We start from the raw sequence: 26,025 nt of genomic DNA, 5'->3' as shown, positions 1-26,025 counted from the left end.
CACTGCCTTACGTTATGGACCCAAAGCAGCGAGGTTAGACATGGGTCACTCTGGGTCCTTCTCTACTCAGCACAGACAGACCACATCACAGCAGATCCCATTCCCATCAGCTATGAGGGAAATTAATTTCTGAGCGAAGTGTCTGAAGACCATTATTTGGGGCTGACTTCTCCCCCTGCACCCAAGAAAGAAAGCCCAAGACAGGCTTTGAAAAGCAAAAATTCAGGCCCACGCAGAAGCTCTGAGGGCACCTTTGGTGAGACCTGCTTTGGAAGAGGCACTCCCAGAGCCATTCCTGCAGCTCATCGGATGAACCATGCCCAAGAAGCCCCTGTTGGCAATGTTCCCCTAGCTGAGCAGCCAGCCAGCTTCTTTTCTGTTTCATGACAGAATGGGGATGAGAAGGATGGCAACTTTGCTTTCGTTATAAGAAAGTATTATATAAGAAAAGTGAAATAAGCATACATTATACACTTCCTCAAGTATTTACCAATAACATCACAAATGCCCAGTAGCTGTGTCATGCTGGGTTTAAAGACCCATCTTCTCAGCATTATCCCCTGCTCTGTGAGGAGCATTTATCTGTTATTGACATGACTGGATTTCATTAAGGAAGGCCAAGAGGTATTAAAGATCTCCAGAGGGTTTGCTGCATCCTGTCTACGACTGCTGCGCTCCTTTCTCCACTGCAGTCATTACTGCAGATCATTTCCTCATCCATAATCATTTTCTAGCAACCACAAGACACAATTGGATTGGGTTGTTACATAGCCCTCTAAAATTTCAGAGCAGCGCTAGGTTTTTGAAACTAGGGACAATTCCCCTGAAATGCAAGAAACATTGCTGGCAAGTCAAAAGACTGAAGAGTCACCGTGGTACCAGATTCAGCCAGGACATCTCAAAAATGACTGAATCCATCTCCAGTTAAATTTCCAGTTCAGTATATTCTTGTATAACATTTTACATAATTAAACTATTTGTCTTTACCACTGAGGAAATCCTAATTAAATGTACCAGGTGAGATTAGAAATAAAAGATCGCTGAGAAACAAAAAGTGAAGCTTGCTTCTTTGCTTTTCTCTAAAGTGCTAAAATCTCATATCTATATCTATAATTTGGAGATTTAAATAGCATTAGGACTTTGAAACTTCATCCTTACCACTTTTCCTTGAGGACTTGTTGGAAGACTAGAGAACTTTTTACAAGTGATTTTTTCATCCTTTTAATAAATAGAAAAGAAATTGCTGAATCTCTCAGAGAGAACAAATGCTTATTTATCCAAATCAGCGATTTAGAAAAGCATGAAATATCTTCTCCTCTCTCAACTATTTAGGGTAAAGATCCATTTGTAATCACAATACTATAACATCTGTCCTCTAAGGGAAGAAAAGATATGATTTCTCAGGACAAAATGGTAACACTTTTTAAAAATCAAGTTATTTTATACATCAGGAAGAAAAACAGGCATAAATTCCCATTTCTTTTGCAAAGCAATCAAGCTTAGTGACATGTTACCTCGTATATTCCTCTGTTCTACATGCTAATAGTGAAAACATTCCTTAATTTCTTGATAGTTCTACCAACTGAGATCCTGCTCTGATGACAAAAATAGCGATCAGACTTCTGTGAATGGGGGAAGGGGAACTGGGAAAATCTTCTAATGTATTAAATCAAACTTAAATTAAATCCTGAAAGATAAAAAGCATCCACATTCCAGAAATCTGCAGCAGTGGTGATAGATTATCTCTTATTCTATAAAACTGCATTACATTATAAAGCAAGACTAATAAGATGAAGCCTTCCAAATTTCATTTTAAGTAAATTAACTATGCAGTGTTTTTAGTGTAAAGTTATCAACAGTAGCCCAGCATTCATGACACCACAGGAAAGATGCTTCTGAAGGAGAGGGTTTGAAATGTTCCCTAATTTAAATATCAGAAGAGCCTAATAATAAAGGAGAAAACTGCAACTGCTGCTGTAAAGCTGAAAATATTAGAAGTCTTCTATTTAATCATCTATAAATTTAAAATAAAGCCAGGACTGATGACCTATCAGCAACCAACCCAGGTTGGAAATATTTCAACTGTGCTCATTTTGTGAGCAAGAAGAGAAAAGAAATGATAGCCTGTTTGAAGAATTTTCCAACTAAATTACAGCCTTGTAGTGCTTCATATTCAATATGCCGCAATAAGTTAACAATGTGGGATCAATATTCTGTTAAATTATCTCATTTAAGAGATTGTAGCGCAAGATCCACTTTAAGTGGTCTGTTACCTTCTGCTTATGGAAACTGGTCTCCAGTAGATAGGCACTGAGCCTACGTAAAACAGACCGCCTGTGGAGAGAGATTTTAATAACTAATGCAAAGGACTACAGAAAATAATCTGTAACAAACACAGACCAATGCAATCCTCATTAAGTTAATGGAAATCTCAGTTCCTGTAACCACACTGATCCATGTGGCAGGTCTATGCACACCAGCTAGCTCTTCTGTTGCCATCGCCCCTTGGCACATCTCTGCAATGTCATCAGCCCTCTTCAGCTGTTGACCCTGAGTTATACTGAAGTTTTGTTTAGCAGGAAAATGAAAGCAGTTATAACTAGAGTAACAAGAAATGGATTTCTGTTTGTTTTTAAAGAGCAAAAGAACACAGGTTCGTCCCATGAGAAAGCTTTGTGGGAAATCTCAGAATAAGCCACATTTGGCGTACAGCTAATTTAACAAGATTGACATTCAACTACACACATCAACACGAAAAAGATGGAACAACTGCAGTAACTCCACCAGCAGAGAACGCAAATCCAAAACTCACTGCTGACATCAAGGTCGATTCTGTATTTCTTGCTTTGATCCCTCCTGACATATGCCCATCTTCTCGAAAGCCAGCCCCTGTTCTCTGCAGACCAACAGAATAATAAAAATTCAATACGAAAGGATGTACAAAACACCTACCCCTGCACACCTGGCAGCACAGTTCACAACATATTCCACAGTGCTATCTACATTATGAAGAGTATCATGTGCCACAACAAGAAAGGTGATGCTCTGGTTCAGACCTTTGCAACAGCAGAGAATTGGGTAAGTGAAAATCGGTGATGCTTGGAACTTTGGCAGGAATATTGCTCGGGGTTTACAGCACACCAGGAAAACAAAGAAAACACTTTTCACATGGTCCATGAGGACTAAAGGGAGAAACCCATACAAACAGCCTGCATTTCAGCCATAATTAGTGGGTTCACCGGGGAGCAGGTCACAGGCAGGCCATATATACCTACACACACACACAGGCCAGTCCTTAACCCGGATCGGGATAGCTTTTGCTCTTTGGGGGTATATGCTTACTGTTTTAAAGACTGTAAATAACCTCACAGTTAATTCAGGAATTGCTGAATAGGGAAGTGTCTGCTTACCCATGAAAAATGGGAGCAATTTGCCAGCACCATCATTCATTCCCATGGTGGAAAGAGCATATTCCTTGGGAGGCTATAAAAATCCCACCAAAAATACTATCTCAGCATCTTTGCTCTGAGATTGTCGATTTATGAGCAAGAAAGTGTCATCCATAGTTTGGGAAGAGCTTTTAGGTCCATTCACACTAGACTGCAAGCTTTTGGGGGCAAGGATCATCATTTTGCTCTCTGTCCAATGGCTAGAACAGAGAAACTGCCTGTGTCTGCCTGGTCAACCCGGATTAATTAGAAGAAAACATTAGAAATAACTGCTGCCAAGTGTTTAAATCTATTTCATTTGCTCATTTTCATAAAATACTTTTAGTCCCTTCCAAAAAAAAAATAAATTGCTACCCCCTCTGAGCAAGGAGTTTGAAATAAACATTCAGCAAGCCTGACTTCCCTAGGTTATGAGTTTCCTTCCCTCCCTTGCTCAAAATGGAAGCTGCACCATGAGACTTGTGAGCTGTGAATGTGAGTTAACACAATGCTCCAGCTGCGGGGAAGAAACAAATCAGTTTAGCATTTTTATATTTTTAAATCTCTTGCCTGCTGATGTTCTCTTCCCTCTCTGCTCATTTCATATTGAAGCTTTATTGCTGTTCAGCTCCTGTTTTATTTGTTAATATTACAGTAATCCGATTACAAAACAGGAAAAAATAGCATGCAATTTAGGTGGCTAATCAAACAGCCTGAATGTCAAATTGTAATTCTGGAATACCTATAAAAAGGCACTTTGTGGCTGATCCAGAGGCAGCTGAAGTTAATGGAAATGCAGTATCAGTGTAAGTCATAGTGAGCAACGAGAATCGTCGTTAATAAATGTTTATCACACAAATGTGAACATCAAACATGTTAATGAGCAATTTCAATTGCCTGCCCAGCAACAAAGAGTTAAGTTCAGCTACAGATTTGTTTACTGCAGGTAATTTTTCTTGATCTTCTCCCCTTGTCTAAGCTATCAAGTCACAACATGACTGGCTAAGGAGACAATTTCTAAGCTGGCATAAATGCATGCCCCTCTGCAATTTTCAAAGCAGTAGTTCAGTTTACACCAGCAGGGAGCTGGAATTTGTCTCAATTTTAAGTAGGTCAGGCTGATGTGCTTTCCTACATCTGATCGGAATTGAGCCTCTCCTGTATGTGTTTGAGATAAAGGGAAACTATCTTAAAAAGAGAGAACATCCACCGAGGAACAGGCATCACAGCTGGAGCACACCAAAGCACGACACCCATTGACTGCGGGAACTGCTTCGCCTTGCGCAGGCTCTCATAAACTAGGTAATATCTACAAATATTAATGTTTTCATTACATTATTTATTTGTTCCCTGTCATCTTGATTGGGCAGCAATTATTTAGGAAGACACCCAGAACGGCATATAAATAAAAGACTGTCCCAAGAAACTCCCTGTTCTCATACAGGGATAAGGAGTACATCCTTGAGATTCAGATACTAGGTCAAAACTCTTCCCTGGGTTTGACTACCACCTCCAGAACAGGTTTTTGTGCTGTCTTGTACCAATATTCAACAAGTTACAAATCGGTCAAGGCAAACCGTTCAAGTCAGAGCTGCACTGACAGGTACGGTCCTGAGTTTTCTCTACGGGTGCCAAGGCTACATCTAGAAGGCTGGGAAGGAGCACCACAGCTGGCCAAGCTTCGAGCCATTTTAGAAGGCTGAATGTATTTGCCTAGGTCCACACACAGAACTGATGGGTGGAGCTAAGCCGAGGGCTTGTTTGGGCTATAGAATCACTAAATCTTCTGAGAAACCCACACAGAGCCCCTTAAGAGCATCCTCACTGCCCTCAGACACCAGCTGCCTTAGCTCTGAGATGACACAGGTATGTCCCGGCCTTTCACCTGGTGCCTCTTCTGTCTGTCTAGGTGGCATTTCCCCTGGGACAGGACACCTTAGGTTTGTACAGCACCTACCACAGTGACCCAGTACCATGCTAACACAAATGTCACTTAGCTAAATAGACAACCAAATATGCCAGCAGCCTCACAAGCCACTCATGTCTCTTTCATAAGCCTTTACCTGTCTTGTTTGTTAAAAATTAGTATTATTAAAATTACAGAAAGTACAAGCACAGGTGAAAATCCAATAAATCCTCATAACTGCCCTACTATTTAGTTGTTTGAAAATAGACACATTGACCTTTCTTTCATCATCTGCTGATTGATAGCAGCCAAAGCAACGTGGTTTGGCTTGTAACTATTTCTAGCAGATCTGACGGAGCTACACAAACAACGAGCACTATAGTGAAGCAAAGCAGGTCACTCCTTCCTTCAAGAATGATCAAGAATTTCAAGCCATTTAAATACCAGCACATGAAAAGCTGATGCACTGAAGACCTGCACAGGAGTGAACTACTTCAGAGAAGTTCTGTAGCAGCTTTGTGCAACTGGAGCTAATCACCAAAGGACCACAAGCACCGCGCGAGCTACTGGATTTAGAAACATGTGAACACAACCGCCAGGCTCCTCGGTGAGATGTGCTTCTAGCTTTGAAGCTGCTCATTCTACATGGAGTTTCATTACCAGGTGTAAAAATATTAAAGGTGCCGTATTAAAAGCTGTTTTAAAGAATCTATACTTGCTGGATAGTCCCAAAAATTCAGTTTCTACTAATAAAAACTTCTGATACCATATAATGAAGAAAACTATGCAGTCTTTCAGAACCTTCAGAGGGAAGCAGCATGGACATGTGGACCTGAAGCAGAGTTTCTTTTTAGCACAAAGATACTCTCAAGAAAAATAAATAAATTAATTAAATCAGTGTAAGCAAGAGTATAAAGAGGAAGCTACATTAAGAGAATGACCACGCAGCACCTTTCCTCCTCTAAAGGAAAGAAGTTTTTCTCATTTCTCCTCCTTCAGGACATTTTTTTTTTTAATTAGCTACCAGCACATCATTCTCCAATTTTCTCTGGTTCCCAGGCAGCAACAGTGAAAAGTAACGTGGTGCAGGTAACACCACACTCTGTGTCTCTGTTTGTCTTGGTTTTCCTTCGCTCTGCGTTTCCCACAGCTGCGGGCATCTCTGCAAGGCCTTGCAGGAAGAAGGAACCAGCACAGATCAGGCAGTGCCAGCAGGAGGCTCCTCAGACAACACAGGAGGCACACAACTCCAGGCCTCTGACCGGAGATGTTAATTGCTCACTCAACAACCTGCTCATTATGTGCAAACTGAAACGAACTTTTCAAGCACAAGGCTCTCTGGCCACCGGTATCCACTTCCAAGCACACGCCAATACACGCCAGATTCCTGGACTGGGACATTTTGTAGAGGGTTAAGGGGAGGGGGTAAGAAACTAGTCTCAATCCCAAATTTCAGTAGGTGTTGTAGGCCTCCCCTGTTCAGCTACGCACAAATAGGAACGTGTTTGAATTGCCATTGGTTTCTGGGGCCTACTGCAGTACGTGGAGCTGAACAGAGGGATGCCTGAATTTCCCCTGGATTCTGTACTTACACGACCCCCAAAAAAGCCGCACAACACGCCCAGTGGCTGCCGTAGGGATACAGATCACCTTCCAGTGGGCAAAGATGCCTCCTGCAGGGAAAGACATTTCCACCGGCTCTGCAGACCACAAACACCATAAATAATTTCCTACCTCTGCTCAGTCTAACCCGGGGATTGTTTCACACCACTGCCTAAGCCACGGCACAACCACTTTACAACTTCCTCTCTCGTTCATGCAAAATGAGGCACTTTGCAGCCTTTCATTGAATCGGGGGTCTGTGCTGCTCGGCGGTGGTTTTTCCATCGTGTTTCTGGGCAATCCCTCCCTGCCAGCCGCTGTGTTTGTTCCTCAGCTAAACTCTGCTTTCAGACACCTGCTTCAGCCCCCTCCTGATCTGTCAGCACGATTTCTGTGGTCCACTGCAGCATTACACTTTTACTGCTTTCCAGTCATTTGCATTCAAGCTGCCTTCATTGTCTGTATTGTTGCCTTCCTGACATGCTGGATTCTTCCCGAGGCTTCTGTCTATCGTACAGAACTGCTACAAAGACCAGAGAGCAGGACCAGCATCCCTGTTAGCCTAAAAAGCCATTGCTGTGCACCTGCAGCCTTCACATCCAGACCCAATCTACAGCTTTCTAAATCCCTGAGACAGGTATCAAACTCTTAGTTTAAAAAACATTCCAGCAGGCAGGGGAAAGGAAAAGTAAGTGGTATGCCTTAAAAACACCCAAAATGCACCAGTAATCCTAATGGTCACACAGGGATCGTTTAACCTCAGCCTTCTCACGGTCCAAGTGAGTGTGTTTTGGGCATAGGACAGACACATAAAAGGCAGCTCCACTGTGGACTTATTAATCTATTTTGTAAAGAAAAAGCATCTAGAAAATATCCCCACAGGAAGAGATTAGAGAGCAAATCTGAGACTCTTTGGGGAAGCAAGGAAGCTGTCTGTTGATACATCGTCTGCTGCAGCTTTATCCAGAGAACAATCTTGCAGAAAACGCAGCACTATGCATTGCTCACCACTATACATCTTGATAATTTAAGATACTTTTCCAAGTCAGAACCATCATTTTTTGCCCTAGAAAGCTATTTATAAATAAAGACGATGTTTGTCAAACCTCTGACTCCCGTTACAAAACTTGCAACTGGGGTTTTCTTCCACTAAGCACCCAGAGACTTACTGCTGAACAAGACTTCCACGTACATCTGAAACGCAGTTCTGTGACTGGCAGAGGGCCGGAGCACAGGGCAGGGGTCGGCTCACCAGGGCTGGGGCTGCTGCAGCCTCCCACCGCCCCCAGGAGCCCTGCCCAGCTGTAAGAAACCCCAGTACAGCGGGGTCCTGGCTGTGCCGCCCCCTTCCCTGCTGCCAAGCGTGATGTTGATCCGCTTGCTCTGTGTGAAACAGCCTGCACGTCTACTTACACTGTCGTTGGTTGTCAAATATTTCTGAACAGCATTTTTTTCACAAAGGTCCTAAATTGTTACCCATGCCTTCTTTTTCTTTTCTCTACTGAAACGTAATCCTATGAGCACAAAATGACTATTTTTTTATTTAATAAATCTCTTCTGACAGCCAGCCAATCTTAACGATAGCAGATCCCTGCAGTACGTACGGGGAACCAGGAGGGGAAAAAAAAAAAAAAAAAAAAAAAAAAAGAAAGAAAAAGGATCATGAAACACACGATGCATTATGGAATCAATATGACAGCCTGTATCCAGCCTGGTTCTTCTGAAGACACAGAAGCCCTCCATCAATTTTATTCAGCTAAAGAAGAAACTTACTGGCTTAAATAATCACAACCTTAATTACAGCAAATATAATGACGGTAGCTCTTGGGAGAGTCTCAGGGGTGGCATCACCGCACAAGAGGAGTAAACCTACAGAGCAAAACGGTTCTAGGCATGGTCCACCCAAGCACCCCTTCAGTACCCATTTTGGGGATTTTACTTCGGAGTGTAATGCCATGGGCTGAATGCCCGTCAGCAGCTCAAGTTCTTCTGGCTTTGTTCCATTCATCAGGAACCCAGAGCTCCGGCACTTGGAAACAGCTTTGTGATGTGAGCCAAACACGGTGTGAGCTATCCAAAGGTCTTCAAAGTTGCACTCCTGCTCCCTCTAGGGCTAGATCAAAACTTCGGCGAGTACAAAAACAAGCCCTTGGATGCTGCTGGGTTTGAGGTGGTGATTCCCAGCCAGGCTCCTTATCCACTGCAGAGCTCTGAATTAGGGGTCACCGAATAAAATCCAGAAAATCAATACGCAACCAATGAGATGGAGCAGAGCGCAAAATCACGGCGATGCTAAAACAGGTCAGCTGAAGGATGTCACAGAGCTGTGTCCTCACACTGACCAATCCATCCCTGCCTGGACGGAAGCACCTCAAGCACATGCAAAGCTGCTGAACCTCACGACGAAATGCAGGAGCTTAAAGACCAAATTTAGGGCACACATGAAATTTAGCTGTTCCTACGTGCAGAAGGCTCAGGTACCAAAGCTCACCGGATGAATCCCATGAGTGTCTCCAACACCCACCCCCTCAGACCTGGCCTCTGCTTTCCTGGGGGAAAAACTTATTGAGTTCCAAGCCAGGCAGAGGATAAAGTTCACTTGTGTAAGCTCACTCCTTGACAAAGCTAATTTGCTTTTTTAATATATTACCATGAGGTATTTTACGCACAGGGGTTCCCAAAGGTAAAGCAACCATTCCCACCCCCTTCCCCTCTCACACAGTGTCTGCTAATAACACACTGAATCAGTCTCTGGGGTGAAGTTACCTGAGAAGCAGAAAAACACTAGGCTCAAATGAATTCCTTCACAGCTGCCTGAAACTGATGAAATAGATGGGCTAAAGGGTTTCGGCAATCTAGCGCCACAGAAAGCGCAAGGCACAGCCTCACTTTGTGCTGAGCTTTCCACATAGGACCGGGGAGGCATCCTCAGCAGCACCTGGAGAAAAGGCTGGGAGTGACACGGGTCAGAGCAGCTCCTGAACAGAAACGGTCTTCTAATGAGCAATTGGGTGCTTCTTCCCACGGCCCCCCAGGACAGCTGCTCTTCTTGTGTCGCCAATGCTGGTGGCTGCTTTGACAAAACATCAGGAAAACCAGTTGCTTTTTTTTCCCTTCTGATACCTTTGAAGGTCTTTGGTATCGCGGAGGGTGAGGTTGCTATTAAAACAGACATCCAGCTTTACTGTTTGTAAGATCAAAGTAACAGAAAGTGTTTTTCCTAGCCAGAGCTGTTACAGCATCCCAGAGGGGCTCTGCGTCCTCATGGTCACATAAAATAGGAGCAGACAAATGGCTCCTCAGCATCACCCCTGGCTTTTGCCATCCCTCAATTTCTGCATTTTGGTTTAAGCTGGAGCATCTATTTTACCCAGGAGGTCCGAACGGACACACGCACACTTTATGTACCAGCTTCTAAGCTATTTCTTGAATTTTAGTTCTTCCCAACCTGGAAGAAAATAATAAAGTTCAAAGGATCTCTAATGGCCTGTGGAGGCTTGGGTGACAAAAATTGCTTCCTTCCTCTACTTAAAAAGAAATTCAGGTTTATTTGTAGGGGGAACACAATTAAAATGCACAGCAGTCCTCTCTGATAGCATGTAAGGCACTTCAGTAGGATTGTTTGACTGCGAGCTCTGCATTTCCCCTTAAACTATCTCTCTATTCACATCATTAAACTGCTTTGAGAAACCCTGAACAAACACCACAAAGGGCTTTTTTATTGCATGGAAGTGAAATACAGGACAAACAAAAAAAAAATCTAAATTTCAACAAAGCATCTCCAGATTTGCATAGCAGATGATACTTGTAATGGAGGTATTCATAAGTCTTTTTTTTTTTTTTTTTTTTTTTTTTTTGGTCTAAGGCTGAAGAAATGGTGGCAGCACCTTGTTTATGGGGTTGATGAATCAGATGGAGCACTTGCCTGGTTTTGTCTCTGCTAATTGCCCTTTAATGGAAACCACTTACTGTACTGGTGTAAAAAATGCCTTGAAGTATGTTTTCTAGGCAAAAAGCCCAGCGCTCGCTCTAATTAATACCTTGGAACGATCACAGAATAACGATTCTGGTTTGGGGCTGTTGTACAAAGTTTTTTTTTGCTTGACTTTTCCTAAAAATCAGGAAGATTCATGCAGTTGTTCGTACAGGGAGCTCCACCCGTGATAACGCTGTGAAGCACAACATGAGCAGCACCTAACACCTGGTGGGGCAACTGCGAAGGGCAGTGGTACCACGCAGGGTGCCTTCAGAAGGGACACATCATCAATACCGTGAGTCTTTCTCACTAGCTTGGAAATCTTTTTTTTTTTTTCCTCTATCTTCTACTAGCTGTATTTTGCAAGAAATTGTCTTTTTTTCGCCCTGAACAGGGGAGGCTGGAGATCAGACATATTAAAAGTCTCAAAATGCAGATTTATGTTAGTCAATGCACTCACTTCGTGAAGCGTGGAAGGAAGCCAATATAACTAAATTCCACTTAGAGCATCAATTTGTTTCTGTGGTTTAATGCTGTAGGTAATCACAAACTGCTAAACCTTTTGGGTATGTCACAATCCACTCTGCACAGCACAAGCCTGTATCCAGTTCCAAAAATTACGTAGAACTCAGAGTAAGGATTGCAAAGAAGTTATTTTCCAGGTTCAGGTGATTATTATTTGTCAGCTGAGCTGCTGCAGCTGCCATCATCACACCTGCACTGAATGTAAGGCGCGTTAGTCCCCCAGGCTCCAGGGAAGGCAGTTCAACCCACGGGGCTGGTGCTGGGCAAGCAAAGGAGCGGTCCATAAGGAATATTCCCTGCAAACGGGGAGCTGACTCAAAGTCATTTTTAGTCCTGAGAAGCCTGAAAACAGACTTTCCAAGTGCTGGCAGCTGGACCCCACCAGCAGAGCCTGCACTGACCACAGCTGTGCTCCCCCACACCGCTAGTTTCCATCCCAGCTCGGGGCTTCCATGATAGCTTGTTCCATTAGTAATGAACAAAACTAAAACATGCAGGAGCAGCTATTGTGCTTTTGGGTGCTGGGACCAGAGGCATCTACAGCTTCTACAGCTTCGCCTTGTGTTCAGGATGTCTGTATGCTGCAAACCTCCCACTGTACAAGAAGCATTTTGCTCCTAAGGACAAAGCAGCAGGGTGCGGTTGCCCAGCACCAGTGCCTGTCCTAGCCAGACAGCTCCCTTCCAATTTTCTGTCCCTTTGATAACACGCGAGGCTTTATTCAAGCAGCTGAATACATTCAGCAGCGTTACGTGCCTATGTTGTTGTTCAGCCCCATACATTGCTGTATTGCTGCGTGAAAATGCCGTTCCTTTTCAATGCAAGGAGCAGACAAGGAGAAAAGCAAACCCTCTACTATGAAGAAGACTGCTGCTGCGTAGCGGAAAAAGGAGAGAGCATCTAACTCATAATTCAGCCGATATGCTAAAACTTGCCCTTAGACCTAGGCCCCCTCTCCAGCCCCACTTAACTCTCTGCAGCCAGCAGAGGTGCGTGCAGCGCCTGCAGGACCCTCAGCCCCAGTGTGCAGCAGACCCACAGCCTCACCGTGCAGAGGGAAGGACATCCCGGCTACGTCTCTTGATGCCAGTCATCACTTGAAGTAAAACGCTCTCTGATAGCACCTGCAGCTTGTCCTGATGCTCTGAGCAGCTCTGTCTGCCAAAAACAAACACGCTAGCTGTTTCTAGCAGAAGGAGAATGGTATCAGATAAGGCATCTCCTCTAATGACATTTAGACAAACAAGAGTGGAAATAATATATTTAGAATATAAACAGTCCTGCTTCTTTATTTGCTTTGAAAAACGGAGAAGAGACGGGTGAGTATAACCGAAATAAAATCAGTCTGTAAGAACCTCTCTGCAATTAAAAGCTGGACCTGCAATGAGGCTGGTGCAGAGGTGTTCATGCCCCAGAGGACTCTGTGCTGTTATGGCTCATGAGAATTGCCCAAATGAGATAAGCAACACCACCAAATGACTTCTGTGCCAGAGTAAATAGGAGCATCATGGGGATTTTGACGGTCCACTGTGCCAGAAAGCACTTGGAAGCTTGGCAGACGTGACAATATCAGCAATACTTGAAGACACAGACTAAATTTCCCTGTACATAAAGTGCTACATATGCCCCGTGGCTTACCCCACAATATTTTATTACACCTCCACAGTTTTTCAAGAATTTTAATTTTCGGCTATTATTAGTTCTTATCTAAATTGTCATTACATACAAATCCTACTAGTGCTATAATCTTGCATCTTAATCAGAAGAGAAATCTACCCACTTTATCTGCACAGAGGTCTAATATTGCAACTTGTGCAATAAAGTGCAGTCAGACACTTGAATTATCATGCCCCTGGAAGGTGTAGTACAGCTCTTAGAGGGAAAAATAACAGTGAATTATTCCCTTTCATTCTGTAATAAGAAAGCAGCAGATGGCAATGTGAGGAGAGCAATAACAAATCAGTCCTTTGGCCTTCCCGCAGTTCCTATATCTTCTTTGGAGACAGTCTCACAAGATGCACATAACGGATGAATAGCAGGGTGCTCTCATCATCCTTCTGTTTTCCCCTTTCCCTAGCTACTTGTACACTGCAAAGAGCTGCTGCACCTGGAGCCCCAGATACCCCCAAATCTTTTCATCCTCAGCAGCTCTCGGAGCATCTCTGCTTGTACTATAGCTTTGCAGAAATTATTTTCCTGGGAGAAGGAAGAGCCGTATGCCAATGTGCATAGGTAAGGACTTCATTAGCTCAAAAACTTCTGAATACAGAACTTTCTGCGCCCCCCAATACCAGCGGACCTGCAGCCAGGACAGGCAGGGGGTGCCCATCCTGGTTTGGATGCTGTGACTGGCACGTTCAATTTCCAAGGAAACAAGTCAGATAAATCCGTGCTTCCAGCTAGATGCACAATAAAGATCATCCGAGCTATTTCCTATTTTCACTCAAACATAGCTTCACGTTGGTACTGTTGGCTTCAACTTTGTAGTTATTCTCAGGGTTTTAAATTGTTTCGCTTAAGAGCATTAGCTCCCTGTTGGGATATCTCATCAAAAAACATGAATGCTTGAAGATAAATGCTGTGAATAAATAACATCACAATTTTCTCAGGCACTGAAATGACAATGCTAACGTGAAAAGTTGCAGAACTTATTTTGCAGCTACCATTTTTATTCTTGGAAATATTCCACGAAAGAGACTTCGGACCCCCCTCTCCTTCGTTTACCTCCAATAACAATGAAAACAGGCACAGCCCTTTTTATCCCACCACAATTATCTGCTTTAGCAAGCATAATAACATCAAATGCGTGGCTTGAGAAATTAATGTCAACAGTTTAGCTTTGCAGTCTAACTTATTTGATCTAAACTTTGAACAATTTGGCTTTGATCCTAAGAATCTGCTGAGCAACCAGAAATCCCACAGAAATCAACAAATGTAGGCTGGGTACCACCTCGATAGCAGATGCTCTCAATAAAAGGAAATGTCATAATGTTGGCTAGTTTCTCAAAACAGTTCTGTGCTCCCAGAAGCATCACTTCCACGGCATGATATACTGCCAACAAGTGCAACTTTGCTCCAGTCTCCTTTTGTCTCTGTAAAACAGCAGCTGCAAAGGCAGAGCCTGCAGCACGTATAGGAGAGATGTATATCCAGTTTTCTGCTCTTTGCATTGGGTTCATTTTCCTTATAGGCTTGGCGGAAGCATTCGTCAGAAGCGGAAGCATTCACAATGCTTTACAAGCGGTCTCTTTATTGTTGTACAGCTACCACTGACAAAACATTTGGACATTCAATTACTTCTTGTGTGGTAGGAAGAACATGATTCCAAGTTAAGGGAGTTTGCTCAGGGCAAGGTGGAGAATATCATTATTTGCACAAATCACTGCAACAATCTGATTATAGCTGGTGCTGGTCTGTCGTTAGCATTTGGTTAAGTCAAATAAAGCTTTTGCTTTTTCATTCCAGCTATTGGTGGGTAAGTAGATTGATTATGTATGAGATGAAAGAGCATGTAGGAGTATGCTAATGCCGACGTTAAGAGTACACTTTTATCTTGCAGCATTAAGTGAATGGAGGGAAGAATGACAAAATTGGTTGCTGTGAAATGAAAAGGGTTCCTTGTTTCCTTTTCTCTTTGGTCAGACTCATGACCTTGAAAGTTTCTAACTTGCCTCAAACACTCCCAACAAACTCAATCACAGCATCCTGGCTGCAGCACCCTTGAGAGCTGAGAACTCAGAGAAAGCCAGACAGGGTTCAGCTGTACCCGAGTACCTATCTGCTAAGGCCCCATTTCTTACTTTTCTTTTTCCTTTACAGCGGGGACAGTACAAAGCAACCACAGTTGCACTTCAAATTGCAACCTTTCAATTAGAAGGCCTGTGTGGAAAAAAAGAAACCACCTGTATCGTTTCCTGAGTTTTCCATGACCACCCAGAGGCTCTCCCATTCCCACCCACCCCAGCAAGACTGGAGGATGCTCATCTGGACAAGGTCTGCTGGAATCCTCCCAGCACTTCGTTCTCCTCCCATTCAGTCATCATAGAACTAGCTAAGAGGCCATTTATCACATGAATTTAGTTGCCTACTTGTATTTTTAAAAGTTCAAAGCATAAGAAATAAGCAGGAACATACAGCTTTGTTTTTCAACGCGGTGTTAGAAATGTGGTATTGTGTTCTGACAATGTGCTTCTAATGGCAGAGGGAGTAGGACTTGCACCTGAATATATGCAGCGAACTCTCCGGCGTTATTTGGCATGCTACGCAAGCCCACAACTGAGACAACTGCAGGACCACAGTCTCCATCCTTTTTGGTTATGTTTCAATAGCAGATTTGTGCTGTTATCCCACAATGAGGTAATTATCATAATAATCATTTGCCGATATTCAGAACTGTCAGCAGCATTTGCAATCACGTAAAACAGGCGTTTGATCAAACAATACAATAGAGATACTTTATCTTTTGACAAGAACTCAAGAAATTTTAAGCACAAACCTAACAAATGAGCTTTTCTTGCAATCTAAGCTATCTGAAAAATTCTTTTCTTTTTTTTTTTAATCTACCACCCTTCCAAGGAAACAAGTCTGTTTTAAAGTGCAAAGAAATAAAAACCACTATCTTTAAGTAAAAAGATGCATGTCCAGACAAAGTTCTCTTTAAGATACTTCACAGCCATGAAACTGCAGATATCACGGTGACCAATACTACTTGATGGTTTCTGTTGTGCATTCTAATCTGTGCACTCATATCTTCTGATAAAACTAAACTTTCTGAAAGCAGAACTCCTTTTTTGCTGTCTTTGAAGCTCCTTAGAATGTAAGGTCTGTGCCTGGAACTCAAAACACAACACTAACATAAATAAAAACACTTTGTCAGAATAGTTAAGCAGCTGAAAGTAAACCCCATTTTCAAGCATGTCCCAGACACCATAAATGAGCTGAATCAGCCGAATCTCAAGTTAACATTCTGCTGGTGGTGGGGTTTAAAACAAAAAGAAGTTGTATTGATTCTGCCTATGTATCAACACCGGTTGCAATGCTTATGTTCTGGCTTTCTGTTAGTATTCTCAGACAGATGTGATGTGTAGTACAGAATATAGAAACCCTTCCTCAGGCTGTAACCAGCAGGGAGCACAAGAGATGCAAAGCGCGCTCTGTCTCACTGATGGAAATGCATGAGTTATATTGGAGGACATGAAAGTTCAAGGTTATAAGAAACCTACAGAAAGCTATTTGATAAAGGACATAAACTAAGCAAACAATGGGACTATGAAATAAAGAATTAAATTTTAGGAAGCAATATGCAATTCATTTGGAAAAGCATTCTCTTGCGATGGCATGAATCACAGGAGAATATTTTACCCACTAATACGTAGAGAGCTAATAAATTTGCAAATACTAGTCTCTGCAGACTTATCACTGACATTGGAACCTACAGCAGGGAATCTAATCAGCTGGTGTAAACACACAGTGAAATTCATTCATTAAGACTTTGGAAGTTAATATGTGTAGTTGGGCATGGGAAAAAACCAGACAGCTCAAAGTCATTTCAGTGGTTTCACTTGGGTATGGATTCACATACATGCACATCCAACTGCTCTAAGCACTTCTCACTTTTATTATTTACACCATACATTTTGATGAAGCTTTTCTTAACCATCACTAGCGGGAATACCTGGAAGTATTTTTCCTTTCAATTACAAAATACATCTTTTCTTTCCTCTGAAGATCCTTACTACTTCCCTTCCTTCTCTTTTCAAAAGGTGCAATTGTGCTTTCCTTCATTTCTCCATGTCTCAGGGTCAGACGGCAGGATTTAGCATCTGAGCAATTTCCAAATTGTAAGGTTACAAGAATGTGCAAGCACTGGCCTTACCCTGATCCCATAAGCACACGATGAGCTCCTGGAGCCTGTGGAGCCTGGAGTCATGCAAGACTTTGTATTTCAGTAGGTCTGAGCTGAGCGTCAGGCTGCTCCTCAGAGCTGTCTCAAAACAGCACAAATGGCTGAACCCTTCCCTCTCCTATCTCCACTTCTCACATCGAAGACATCAAACAGCAAGCAAGTTGCACAGACATCGCATTATGTACGGGGGTGGGGCAGAAATTTCCATACGTTTAGGCTCGCTCTTCCCATAAAATACCAGCAGAAACTCTAAACCTAGAGTCCATGGAGGCCCTTAAGCCAGTTAAGATTCAACTCACACGTTCTTTGAGCTACTGCCTCCATACCTGTTTGAAATCAAGCCCATTTCCTACAATACACGACGACGACCATGACACCTGAAGGCTGCACTGTTTCACTCTGGAATTTGTAGCATCAAATTTCTCCACTTCACCCGTTTCCCCAGTTAGGAAATCGTTAATGACAAATTAAAATGAAAAAGCAAATCGCCCCCCACTGTTTGATGCTTCTGCAGCGATGCTGGCTCCCCTGCCCTTACACGACACTGTGCCCCAGTGCTCAGAGCCCCCAGACTTGCAAGAATTATCACGCACTGTATTTTATTTCTAAATGCGAACCAAGATGCTCCTGTAGCTCTGGAGCTGAAGCTTTAAATTCTAGGAAAAAAAAAAAAAAACTAGACAACAAACAAAACTCACAGGGATTTGTAGCACTTGTTTGCAGGAGGGGCAGCGAGATTAGCATCAGCTCCTGGAACAGCCTTTCAGCGCACAGCGGGGCGCGTGCTTTAAACTTGTGGTTCATACCGTGCCCTTCAGAAGGCTTTAGCCTTCAAGACTGGTAGCACGGGCAGACGCTGCGTGTCCTTTCTGTAGGTTTTCTTCCTTGGTAAGCGCTAGGTTTCATGCACAGTCACTCACTGGGTGTCTGTTTCTCTTCCAAATCTCTCAGCAAGGGCATCCAGACCCCTCACCTATTGACCAGCGCCTGTCAGCGAGCCACATGCTGCACACGCAGCCGGGGGAAGCACAGGCCATGAGGCAGGGAGTGCAGCAGCAGCATGACAAGCGCGCACAGAGCTGCCTGCCCGCTCCGTCCCTGGAGGCTTTTGTCTCCGACAACGGGGCAGGGGAGATGCCCGCAGGAACCTCCACGTCCACACACACCAGAAGCAAAAAGCGAAGCTAATGAGCATCTTAACATCTCAGAAAGGAACAACAAAGCAATGAAAAGAGCGGAAAGCTAAGCAAGCACCTATCTAATTAGTTAGTAGATGGCAAAACACTCTGCCCTACACTGGGCAAAGAGGTGACAGAAAACACACGAGCCTATTAACATCCCATACACAAACCTGGCAGTCTTGGGAAGCACAGGTGTCTGGGCTCAGGTCGCAGCTCAGCACCCCAAGGCTGCCCCACCAGTGACCTGTGTCATTCTGGGGGGACCCGAGGGGCGTTTTTAAGAGAACTCTGCCCCTGCACTGCACCCGGCAGAGTGCTGCTGTCTGCCTTGGCCAACCTAGCCTGCCTGCGGGGGACATCACTGCTTAGGACAGCCCGCTTTCTCACCCCGACTGATACAAATCCCACCAGCCCCGCGGGTCGTGCCATATATCACACGTACAACACAAAGCAGGCTGAAGGCTGCCATAAAGCCGCCGGGACTCCAAGCTCCGCTTCCCTGCCCACGGCGCTGCAGATGGCACAGGGTCACACACCCTGCCACCAGTGAGTGCTCTACCTCCAGCTCCGCTTCCCACCGCAACTGACTGTGGGACTATAAATGGTTTCATTAGCCAAAGCACCACAGGTTGTGCTGCCCCTGCTCTCTCTTTAGGTTCATCCCCCCTCGATAAGGTGCTGCGGAGAGAAATTAGCTAAGGTAGGAGCAGTACCTGAGACTGTGAAACGTTATCACATAGTGGTTTGCAAGCAGCATTACTAGATACACAAGTTTCAGAAATGGATCTCTAAGGCCAACAACTGAGGGAGGCGTAAAGCTGGTCTGATTGAAAGGAGCGGGGCAGCTTTGCACCTGCCGAGCCCATGCCCCTTTCCTGCTGCTCACACACTTCTCCCACTCTTCTCAGTACCCTGCCCATGCCAAAATTTAAGCAGGCAACTGCTCCTTATGTGCAGATTTATGTTTACAAGACATTTTTTGGCTGTCCGCAAACCAACTTCTCTTTTAGGGTTGCTCAGACTTGCCCCTGATTTTCATCAGCATGGCTGGGGAACCATGCCCCATCAACTACGTGACAGATGAACTCCTTCAGAGTCATAGGATCATAAAAATCACAGAATGGTTTGGGTTAGGAGGGACTATTAAGACCATCAAATTCCACCCCCCATGCCTTGGGCAGGGACACCTCCCAGCAGAGCAGGCTGCCCAATGCCCCAGCCAGCCTGGCCTGGTCACAATGGCTCAGAAAGCTTTGGGAGAACAGAAAAGAAATGTTATTACATTTGTAAAAATGGATACAATTAAGTTGCATTCAAACATTTCTCATGAAAATGTGAAGCAGTAATACTTTTGTGGAGATCAAGGAAACACACAGAATAAATGAAAAAATAATTCTCATGTATCCAAACACTGCTACACCATCAGGGTTGTGTCTGCAGAGAACATAATCTAATTCACCTGCTTTCATTCATGTGATCTTTCACATTTCAAAAGAAAACAACAGATGAAAAATTCAATACTGCATTTACTTTAAAAAAGTGAAGAAAAGGTCATTTATTGGCCTTTTTCATTATTAATATCTGTCTAGGCTTATATTTTAAATACAAAGAATCTTTGAAACAGCCATTTACATTCAAGGCCTTCAAGTAGTTTTTACAAGTGGTCTCAAACACATCCACCAAGCTGAAACAAATCTCATCCTTGCAAATTAATCACGCTTCCTCCAGCTTTCTGCAAGAGAAGGAGAACGCTAGCGTAACACTAGGCAGCTTTTCCACACAGTCAAGAGCTGAACTGAAGCAAAACGAGATAGCAAAGGCAACACTGAATCCCACAGAAAGAGCAGTTCAGGAACTGACCTCATATTCTAGACCTTTTGCGAAGTTTCATCACCAATTATTTCAGTTGTCATTTATTAAGTTTTCTCCAATGCGATCCAAATCTTACTGAAGTTAACAGAAACAGTCCTAAATACCACAAAGGAGTTTGGATCAAATCGCGTTAAAAGAAAAGGAAAGAAGGAAAGAAAACCACGGCGATTTGCAAGCCTCCCCTTTCCCTCAGCCCCAGTCAGAGCGAGTTTGAACCCTGTGCCTGGAGCCTGCCAGCGCTGCTTAGGCAGCGCATCCTCGATGCCCTCTTTTCATTCCTCAGCATCTCCTTCCCGCCCGTAGCGCTGAAGTCAACATCACAGCTGAGGGTAACAGTACACACAGCAGGGAGATTTCTTAGATGTTAGCACATACATAGAGGTTAGCCTTACTCGTCAGAGCATCTGATAAAAGTGTTTAAAAATCCATGGGTATGATGGGAAAGCCTTCTCCCTCCAGGGGTGTTTGCTCAGTACCATAAAATGTCATGAAGCTCAGACGGTTGTGATGCACTCAAATTACAGAGGTAACAATGCGATGTAGGAAATGGGAAGGTAATAATCCTTCTTATAAACAGTTATGATAACAGGAGAGATTTAGGGAGAAAAATTGAGAAATGAAAGAGGGGTGAAAAAGATGGAATGGTCAGCAATACCAGAAATGGAAGTCCTTCAGCCTAGGTGAATAATTCAGCAGTAAGATTTAATTTCTGCTTAAAATAAGTATTTACATGAATGTGCTGAAAGACAAATGCACCACCTCAGGTCTGGCTTTTGTTTTAAAGAGATTGCCCATGAAGTCTGCACTAATGTGATTCATCACAACCTACATACTACTGAAATAATTCCTTGTAGAGTTCTGCCAAGCACAATCATCAATCTGACAAACTGCAGAGCTCGTGTATGCATATCTTCCAAAATAAAGTAATATAAAAAGAAACTGTGGACTTCTAGGAGCTGGTTCAATAAAACACCCCTTCTTTTTGGAACAGAGTGCAGCTACCTGAATATTGATTGAACCCATTGAGTATCTGTAGGGTTTTTCTCCGTACCGTCCTGCATGCATCTCAAAGTTTCCAAAGACAGCCTCATTAAGCAACACGCAGAGTGAGGCCACGTTGATACACAAGCCTTCTGAATATTGGCACATTGTCCCATTAGCAAATGCTTGTTCAATATTAAGTTGACAAGATATACCATCTAAAAATTTTCACTAAAGTTGTTGTAAGACCACTGCAGGAAATATGAATATTGAGCATATCACAGTGCAGAAGCCATCCCTTCCAGGAGGGCACCGACGGTACTGGTTGGGAAACTAGTACTTTCCTCTCTACACAACGTGATCAAAATAGGTGGAGCTATCCATAAGAGAAAATACACATTAAGATGGATAAGGAGGCAAGATCTCCCTTTCAGTATATTAAAAATCTGGCTTGGATCTGCTTATCTTGTCAAATAATTGGCTCAGCCAGATAAAATCTACTGTACATGTATATATATATATATTTTTTTTTTTTTGCTCCTTGCCTTTCTAGTAAATCAATCCTTGTAATAGTGCATAAAACCTAATCATTATCCAGATGAGTCCCTACTTATCAGGTCATGTGATGACATGCTGCCTAAATGAGACTCATTTGTAAAGCCTTCCATTATTCTTTCAACGCTAAGATTCATGGCTAAATGCCTGAATGTGCAGCATTCAGAATTAGCAGAAGTCCACGTATCAGAACTATCCCAAGATAAACTGAAGAAGAGGTAAATACACCCTGAGCACTTGATGCACACATCATGAATGAAATCATTGCAACTTGTGTTGCTATTACCTACTCTCCAGCAATAAATTCATCTGTTGCACCAGACATTTTCGGTACAACCATGGCAGAAAGTCATCACCTCTTATCCCTGGCTCTTTTGGGCAGGACCTTCCACAAGGACTGCAATTTCTGACACCGTTCAGGGAAGAACTCCCAGCCAGCAATTTATTGAATCATTTTGTGTTTTTCTTGTTCATGAATTGCCCAGGCATAGATCACCATGCTCTCAGCTGGATTCACAACTCAAAACAGTGCACCTATTTCAGCAACAAATCCATTTTGGTTTATTGATAATTTCCAAATTACTGCTATTCATATTTAATATTCCTTGCTTGTAAGGAATCTTAGTGATGAGGCAAGACTCATGTCACGTACCTTCAGGCATCCGAAAACATGGTGTATAGTGTGCAAAATAGCAGTTAGATTATTCTCCAGTTCATATATGCCCTCAGTGCATTTCTCCAACAGTGATTCAACACGTATTGAAAATAGCTAGCAAGGACAGGTAGGGAATCTCCCCCTTTGGAGGTTCCTCTTCCTCCATCACTCACAGAGGAAGCATAGCCTTGACTAGATGCCTGAATTTTGGACATCAGCAAGATGTCAAAGATCACTTAAACAAGATGAATTCCAAAATTAAAATTTTCCCCTGTATCCTCAAGAAAGTCTTACATAATGAACAAATGTAACAACAACAACAACAAATTAATCGGATTTAAAATTTATTCCTTACTCCAAGTCCAGAAACGTAACAACTACATCTGCTCCACAGGACAGAAGGGGCTCACTCCAGAGCTCAAACTGTTCACAGATATTTCAGCGGGAGCCATGACTGTATGCTAGTATAGAATCAAGTAGCTAGGAGGAGAAATCTTCCCTCGACCAAATCTCACTTTTCTGAATAGAATGGCTACTGTTAATAAAGATTTGTGTTTGGGTTCGCACCAAAAAGGGTAACACACACGTAGGTCTTCACACAGAAGTGGGACAGAATCTTTAATCCTTCCTAAAACCTTGCTGAGTTTGCTGCCAGCATTACTGATTGCAGCATAATTCCTTATATATTTTGACTTACCCAAACTCTCTGTATGCTTTTCCAGGAACACTTTGGGTACAATTTCTTTTTACCAAGGGAAATACAATAAAATTGTAACCTAGAAATGGTTTATTTAGCAGAGGGTACTGCTCCCTTCCTTGTCCAGTTGTGCAGAACTAATCTACAATACACCCTTTTCATTTATAAAAATAGATATTCTTTGTCCTGGGGATAAAATATCCCTTTTAGAAATCCTAACCTGTTATTAGGAAACTCTTCACATCAACAGATATTGCCATGCATGTCTTGTCTTAAATTTGCCACCAAGATGGAGCACCTCTGATAAATATTCTCAAGGGGAGACTTTCCATCCCTATTTTAATGTCTTTTTAGCCTTGCCTTCAGAGATGCAGAGACGATGATATTTACCCAGCCATTTCACCTTTCGCCTCTGCCTCTACTTCTGTGAGTCGCTCTGATAAATACTGGTAATTTCAAGATTTAATTTTGAGCCACTCCTCCCCTAACAAAAATGTTAATGTCATCTTCTCCCCCAGAGAGAAGAGTTTTGAAACAATAGTATCTTTCTTTTCTGAGACAGAAAGGCTGTTTGCACATTGATAGCAAATTCTGTTTAGCGTTTTATTATGCACAATGGAGAAATATTAAATAGATCAATAGGAAAATGAAGCTGTTGAAAGTTGATCTCTACGGAGTGAGAAAAATGCAGAAAAAATAAGAATTATGAGGAAAAAAGAAAATTAAATTTACACATTTGAGATAATAAAGCATGTCACTTATCCTCAGTGGTTTCTCTAATCTAGCTTTACTTAATTGCATTCTTTGTAAAGACATATTGTTTCATTTCTTCCCCCAATGGATCATTTTTGTTGGGGGAGTACATAACATAATTACTAGCTCCCAGCATTATCTCTACTTTTATTATAAAATGTCATGATTCTGAAAAGAAAAATTTCATGCACTATATAACGTCAATCATGTGTCTTTATGAGATGGAACAGCATTCACTTTGTTCAAAATGGTTTTAAGGTGGGGGGGAACATCTTTCATGTACGGTCATTTTTAAAAAGCTATATTCCAACCTGCTCAGCGTAAAAGCATGGTCACAGTTATGATCGCTGACTTTAAAGGACAGTTGTGTGTGTCAATAACAGCTTTTAAGTCTGTAATACAAGTCCAAGAAAAACAGTAGAGAAAATTTTAATGATTTTTCCCAAACTTCAAAGCTCTGCTTTCATTTTAGGATCTTTGTGATTAAAATCAAAGCCATTGTTGGTACATAGCACCTGAATTTTACTTTGGAAAATATGACACTTCCATCATTATTTCACTTGCTACAGAAATTGCAAAGAGAAAGCTATCACCTGCTAAGAGCTCTTAAACCTTTACCCCCCAGAACAACGCAGACGCGTTATGTTTGTAGGGCATTCTGACCATACAGAACATTATCCATTCCGTGGCACGAGGGAAAGCAGGTGACACAGAAATAAAGCGGTTGCCAGTATTTAGCCAAGGGGCAGTGCTAACATCCACACCCCAGGTTTGGCTACTCTCCAAAATTCTCTATTATTTAGTAAATATTTCTGAAAATGCTATTTGGCTTCAGATAGCCTGACCCTGTAATCTACACTCAACTCAAACTCCCACTGAAGCCATGACATTTTGTAACAAAAATGCATCAATCACTGGGAGTTCTACATTTACACATTGACTAAAATGGGCCCTGAAATGTCACTGAAAATACTGAAATTTCCCAAGCCAAAACAAGAGAGCAAAAGGTAATAGATCATAACAACTGATATCACAGCAAAAATAGTTTGGGCTCAACTGTATGGCGTTCTGAACTGGAAAAAAAATCACTAATCCACTGAAGCTAATAGAGTATCTGTGACTACATTAGCATATCTGAATATTACCGAATATCCAAAAAGTTAAGATAAATATCTATTCATAAATTTTATTTATATCATACATCTGTGCTAGTGACATACTTAGGAATGCGTGTATAAGCAGAATTTATAACATTTATGGCCAGTTTATTAGGTTGGAATTAATTTCCTTGTATTATTTCAGTATATTTCTGGATGTATTTATTAGGGATTGTGTGCAGAGCCAAGAAGAACATTCACCAAACACTGAAGCCAACCAACCTTAACTCAGAGCCTGCTGTAGTCACTGTTACTTTAGTTTTCTGACGAGGACACATCGATTCCCCTGCACACACACAATTTTTCCAAGCCTATATTGTCATTTTCTGAAGCTGAGACTTACACATTTCTAACTGCATATTAATATGGGAAACAGACTCATTTTAAGAGCCCTCTGGGATTTTCTACAGGTCTTGGGACTTCTAATGTCATTTTGGGTCCTGGAAAATCATTTACGTGTTCTCATATTTATTGCTCTAAGCCTGACCCTTAAACACATCGCAGACCTGAACCATTTGGTTAAATGAGCATTGATTGCACATTATTGCAACACACTTTAGGCAGGATCACACCAGTGATCCCATTAGCATGAAACCCTTCTTACAAGGGGTTTTGAAAACAGAGAAGACAACCAGAGTATAAGCAGCTCTGATATAACAGCAAACAGCTTCCAAATACTGTCACACTGCTTGAAAAGGTGGGTCTACCCTATTTTGTGGTTGAGCACTCATATCGTACAGGTGAAAAAGAAAAAAGAAAATGAAATGACAACTCATGCCTTTGGATACAAGTCTCCTGTGATTAATAATAATAATAATAATAATAATAATAA

At 42.4% G+C, this 26,025-nt stretch overlaps 1 long non-coding RNA gene across 2 annotated transcripts in view; it reads right to left on the bottom strand.

The window, feature by feature from the left end:
* Positions 1-26,025, bottom strand: part of LOC310879992 — an 81,852-nt gene that overhangs the window by 8,686 nt on the left and 47,141 nt on the right. Inside the window, exons 3-4 of one of the 2 annotated variants that reach the window (XR_014571314.1) lie at positions 12,485-12,595; positions 7,614-10,006 (exon numbers count right to left, since the gene is read on the bottom strand). The exons of the other annotated variant lie outside the window; for it this stretch is intronic. This is a non-coding gene — a long non-coding RNA (uncharacterized lncRNA). Of the gene's footprint in view, positions 1-7,613; positions 10,007-12,484; positions 12,596-26,025 lie in introns of those variants that run through there. 2 annotated transcript variants of the gene reach the window in all.

Source organism: Anser anser, assembly GCF_964211835.1.
Source record: "Anser anser genome assembly, chromosome: 12".
Taxonomy (NCBI): Eukaryota; Metazoa; Chordata; class Aves; order Anseriformes; family Anatidae; genus Anser; species Anser anser.
This window is presented reverse-complemented; position numbering and strand designations above follow the sequence as displayed.